The 5,139-nt window shown below is 50.4% G+C and overlaps 1 protein-coding gene across 2 annotated transcripts in view; it reads right to left on the reverse strand.

Moving 5' to 3' along the window:
• LOC110447653 overlaps positions 1-5,139 on the reverse strand; it is a 29,192-nt gene that overhangs the window by 3,553 nt on the left and 20,500 nt on the right. The window lies entirely within an intron of this gene.

Here is a 5,139-nt window from a genome sequence, read left to right on the forward strand (position 1 = left end):
CTGTCAAAAGAAGTAAAACTTGAAAATGACTGCTCCAACTCGCAAGCAAACTTAAGCTTATTATTAAGTTGAATTTCTATAAATAGCTATGATGATACCAGACTTGACCACTGAATCCTGAAATAATAACTCATCTAAAGTATGATTATCATCTGTTAAGAAATGAAGACACTACCGTAATAGTAATGACACAGAATCGGGAGGAACAGGAAATGAGGAACGGTACAGAACAGACAAGGATAGAACAGTATCGGGAGGGACAGGACATGAGGAACGGTACAGGACAGACAAGGACAGACAAGGATAGAACAGTATCGGGAGGAACAGGACATGAGGAACGGTACAGGACAGACAAGAGCGGGACAGAATCAGGAGGGACAGGACATGAGGAACGGTACAGGACAGACAAGGACAGACAAGGATAGAACAGTATCGGGAGGGACAGGACATAAGGAACGGTACAGGACAGACAAGGACAGACAAGGATAGAACAGAATCGGGAGGAACAGGACATGAGGAACGGTACAGGACAGACAAGGACAGAACAGAATCGGGAGGGGCAGGACATGAGGAACGGTACAGGACAGACAAGGCCGGGACAGAATCAGGAGGGACAGGACATGAGGAACGGTACAGGACAAACAAGGATAGAACAGAATCGGGAGGGACAGGACACGAGGAACGGTACAGGACAGACAAGGACAAAACAGAATCGGGAGGGACAGGACATGAGGAAAGGTACAGGACAGACAAGGACATAACAGAATCGGGAGGGACAGGACATGAGGAACGCTACTGGACAGACAAGGATAGAACAGAATCGGAAGGGACAGGATATGAGGAACGGTACAGAACAGACAAGGATAGAACAGTATCGGGAGGGACCGGACATGAGGAACGGTACAGGACAGACAAGGACAGAACAGAATCAGGAGGGACAGGACATGAGGAACGGTACAGGACAAACAAGGATAGAACAGAATCGGGAGGGACAGGACACGAGGAACGGTACAGGACAGACAAGGACAAAACAGAATCGGGAGGGACAGGACATGAGGAAAGGTACAGGACAGACAAGGACATAACAGAATCGGGAGGGACAGGACATGAGGAACGCTACTGGACAGACAAGGATAGAACAGAATCGGGAGGGACAGGGCACGAGGAATGCTACTGGACAGACAAGGATAGAACAGAATCAGGAGGGACAGGACATGAGGAACGGTACAGGACAAACAAGGATAGAACAGAATCGGGAGGGACAGGACACGAGGAACGGTACCGGACAGACAAGGACAAAACAGAATCGGGAGGGACAGGACATGAGGAACGCTACTGGACAGACAAGGATAGAACAGAATCGGAAGGGACAGGATATGAGGAACGGTACAGAACAGACAAGGATAGAAAAGAATCGGGAGGGACAGGACATGAGGAACGGTACGGGACAGACAAGGATAGAACAGAATCGGGAGGGACAGGACACGAGGAATGCTACTGGACAGACAAGGATAGAACAGAATCAGGAGGGACAGGACATGAGGAACGGTACAGGACAGACAAGGATAGAAGAGAATCGGGAGGGACAGGACACGAGGAACGGTACAGGACAGACAAGGACAAAACAGAATCGGGAGGGACAGGACATGAGGAAAGGTACAGGACAGACAAGGATAGAACAGAATTGGAAGGGACAGGCAGGGGAACGCTTCAGGACAGATAAGGGGGGAACAGAATCGGAAGGGACAGGACATGAGGAACAGTACAGGACAGACAAGGGAGGAACAGAATCGGGAGGGACAGGAGATGAGGAACGGTACAGAACAGACAAGGATAGAACAGTCTCAGGAGGGACAGGACATGAGGAACGGTACAGGAGAGACAAGGGTAGAACAGAATCGGGAGGGACAGGACATGGGGAACAGTACAGGGCAAACAAGGACAGAACAGAATCGTTGGGGACAGGACATGAGGAACGGTACAGGACAGATAAGGATAAAACAGAATCGGGAGGGACAGGACATGAGAAACGAAAAAGGACAGACAAGGACAGAACAAATTCGGTAGGTACAGGACATGAGGAATGATACAGGACAGACAAGGATAAAACAAATTCGGGAGTGACAGGACATGAGGAACGGTACAGGAGAGACAAGGATAGAACAGAATCGGAAGGGACAGGATATGAGGAACGGTACAGAACAGACAAGGACAGAACAGAATCGGGAGGGACAGGCCATGGGGAATGGTACAGGACAGACAAGGACGGGACAGAATCGGGAGGGACAGGACATGAGGAACAGTACAGGGCAAACAAGGACAGAACAGAATCGTTGGGGACAGGACATGAGGAACGGTACAGGAGAGACAAGGGTAGAACAGAATCGGGAGGGACAGGACATGAGGAATAGTACAGGGCAAACAAGGACAGAACAGAATCGGGAGGGACAGGACATGGGGAACAGTACAGGGCAAACAAGGACAGAACAGAATCGGAAGGGACAGGACATGGGGAACGCTGTAGGACAGATAAGGGTGGAACAGAATCGGAAGGGACAGGGCATGAGGAACAGTACAGGACAGACAAGGGTGGAACAGAATCGGGAGGGACAGGACATGGGGAACAGTACAGGGCAAACAAGGACAGAACAGAATCGTTGGGGACAGGACATGAGGAACGGTACAGGAGAGACAAGGGTAGAACAGAATCGGGAGGGACAGGACAAGAGGAACGGTACAGGCGAGACAAGGATAGAACAGAATCGGGAGGGACAGGACGTGAGGAACGGTACAGGACAGACAAGGACAAAACAGAATCGGGAGGGACAGGACATGAGGAATAGTACAGGGCAAACAAGGACAGAACAGAATCGTTGGGGACAGGACATGAGGAACGGAACAGGACAGACAAGGATAGAACAGAATTGGAAGGGACAGGCAGGGGAACGCTTCAGGACAGATAAGGGTGGAACAGAATCGGAAGGGACAGGACATGGGGAACGCTTTAGGACAGATAAGGGTGGAACAGAATCGGAAGGGACAGGACATGGGGAACGCTTTAGGACAGATAAGGGTGGAACAGAATCGGGAGGGACAGGACATGAGGAATGATACAGGACAGACAAGGATAAAACAAATTCGGGAGTGACAGGACATGAGGAACGGTACAGGACAGATAAGGATAGAACAGGATCGGGAGGGACAGGACATGAAGAACAGTACAGGACAGACAAGGGTGGAATAGAATCGGGAGGGACAGGACATGAGAAACGAAAAAGGACAGACAAGGACAGAACAAATTCGGTAGGTACAGGACATGAGGAATGATACAGGACAGACAAGGATAAAACAAATTCGGGAGTGACAGGACATGAGGAACGGACAGTACAGGGCAAACAAGGACAGAACAGAATCGTTGGGGACAGGACATGAGGAACGGAACAGGACAGACAAGGATAGAACAGAATTGGAAGGGACAGGCAGGGGAACGCTTCAGGACAGATAAGGGTGGAACAGAATCGGAAGGGACAGGGCATGAGGAACAGTACAGGACAGACAAGGGGGGAATAAAATCGGGAGGGACAGGACATGAGGAATGATACAGGACAGACAAGGATAAAACAAATTCGGGAGTGACAGGACATGAGGAACGGACAGTACAGGGCAAACAAGGACAGAACAGAATCGGGAGGGACAGGCCATGGGGAATGGTACAGGACAGACAAGGACGGGACAGAATCGGGAGGGACAGGACATGAGGAATAGTACAGGGCAAACAAGGACAGAACAGAATCGTTGGGGACAGGACATGAGGAACGGAACAGGACAGACAAGGATAGAACAGAATTGGAAGGGACAGGCAGGGGAACGCTTCAGGACAGATAAGGGTGGAACAGAATCGGCAGGGACAGGACATGAGGAACAGTACAGGGCAAACAAGGACAGAACAGAATCGTTGGGGACAGGACATGAGGAACGGAACAGGACAGACAAGGATAGAACAGAATCGCGAGGGACAGGACATGAGGAACGGTACAGGAAAGACAAGGATAGAACAGAATCGGGAGGGGCAGGATATGAGGAACGGTACAGGACAGATAAGGATAGAACAGAATCGGGAGGGACAGGACAAGAGGAACGGTACAGGCGAGACAAGGATAGAACAGAATCGGGAGGGGCAGGATATGAGGAACGGTACAGGACAGATAAGGATAGAACAGGATCGGGAGGGACAGGACATGAAGAACAGTACAGGACAGACAAGGGTGGAACAGAATCGGGAGGGACAGGACATGAGGAACAGTACAGGACAGACAAGGGAGGAACAGAATCGGGAGGGACAGGAGATGAGGAACGGTACAGAACAGACAAGGATAGAACAGTCTCAGGAGGGACAGGACATGAGGAACGGGGCCGGACAGACAAGGATAGAACAGAATAGGGACAGGACACGAGGAACGGTACAGGACAGACAAGGACAGAACAAATTCGGGAGGGACAGGACATGAGGAATGATACAGGACAGACAAGGATAAAACAAATTCGGGAGTGACAGGACATGAGGAACGGACAGTACAGGGCAAACAAGGACAGAACAGAATCGTTGGGGACAGGTCATGAGGAACGGTACAGGACAGACAAGTACAGAACAGAATCGGGAGGGACAGGACATGGGGAACGCTACAGGACAGACAAGGATAGAACAGAATCGCGAGGGACAGGACATGAGGAACGGTACACAACAGACAAGGACAGAACAGAATCGGGAGGGACAGGCCATGAGGAATAGTACAGGGCAAACAAGGACAGAACAGAATCGGGAGGGACAGGCCATGAGGAATAGTACAGGGCAAACAAGGACAGAACAGAATCGTTGGGGACAGGACATGAGGAACGGAACAGGACAGACAAGGGTGGAACAGAATCGGGAGGGACAGGACATGGGGAATGGTACAGGACAGACAAGGACGGGACAGAATCGGGAGGGACAGGGCATGAGAAACGGTACAGGACAGACAAGGACAGAACAAATTCGGTAGGTACAGGACATGAGGAATGATACAGGACAGACAAGGATAAAACAAATTCGGGAGTGACAGGACATGAGGAACGGTACAGGAGAGACAAGGATAGAACAGA

Source organism: Mizuhopecten yessoensis, unplaced genomic scaffold (genome assembly GCF_002113885.1).
Source record: "Mizuhopecten yessoensis strain PY_sf001 unplaced genomic scaffold, ASM211388v2 scaffold3555, whole genome shotgun sequence".
In the NCBI taxonomy this organism is placed as follows: domain Eukaryota; kingdom Metazoa; phylum Mollusca; class Bivalvia; order Pectinida; family Pectinidae; genus Mizuhopecten; species Mizuhopecten yessoensis.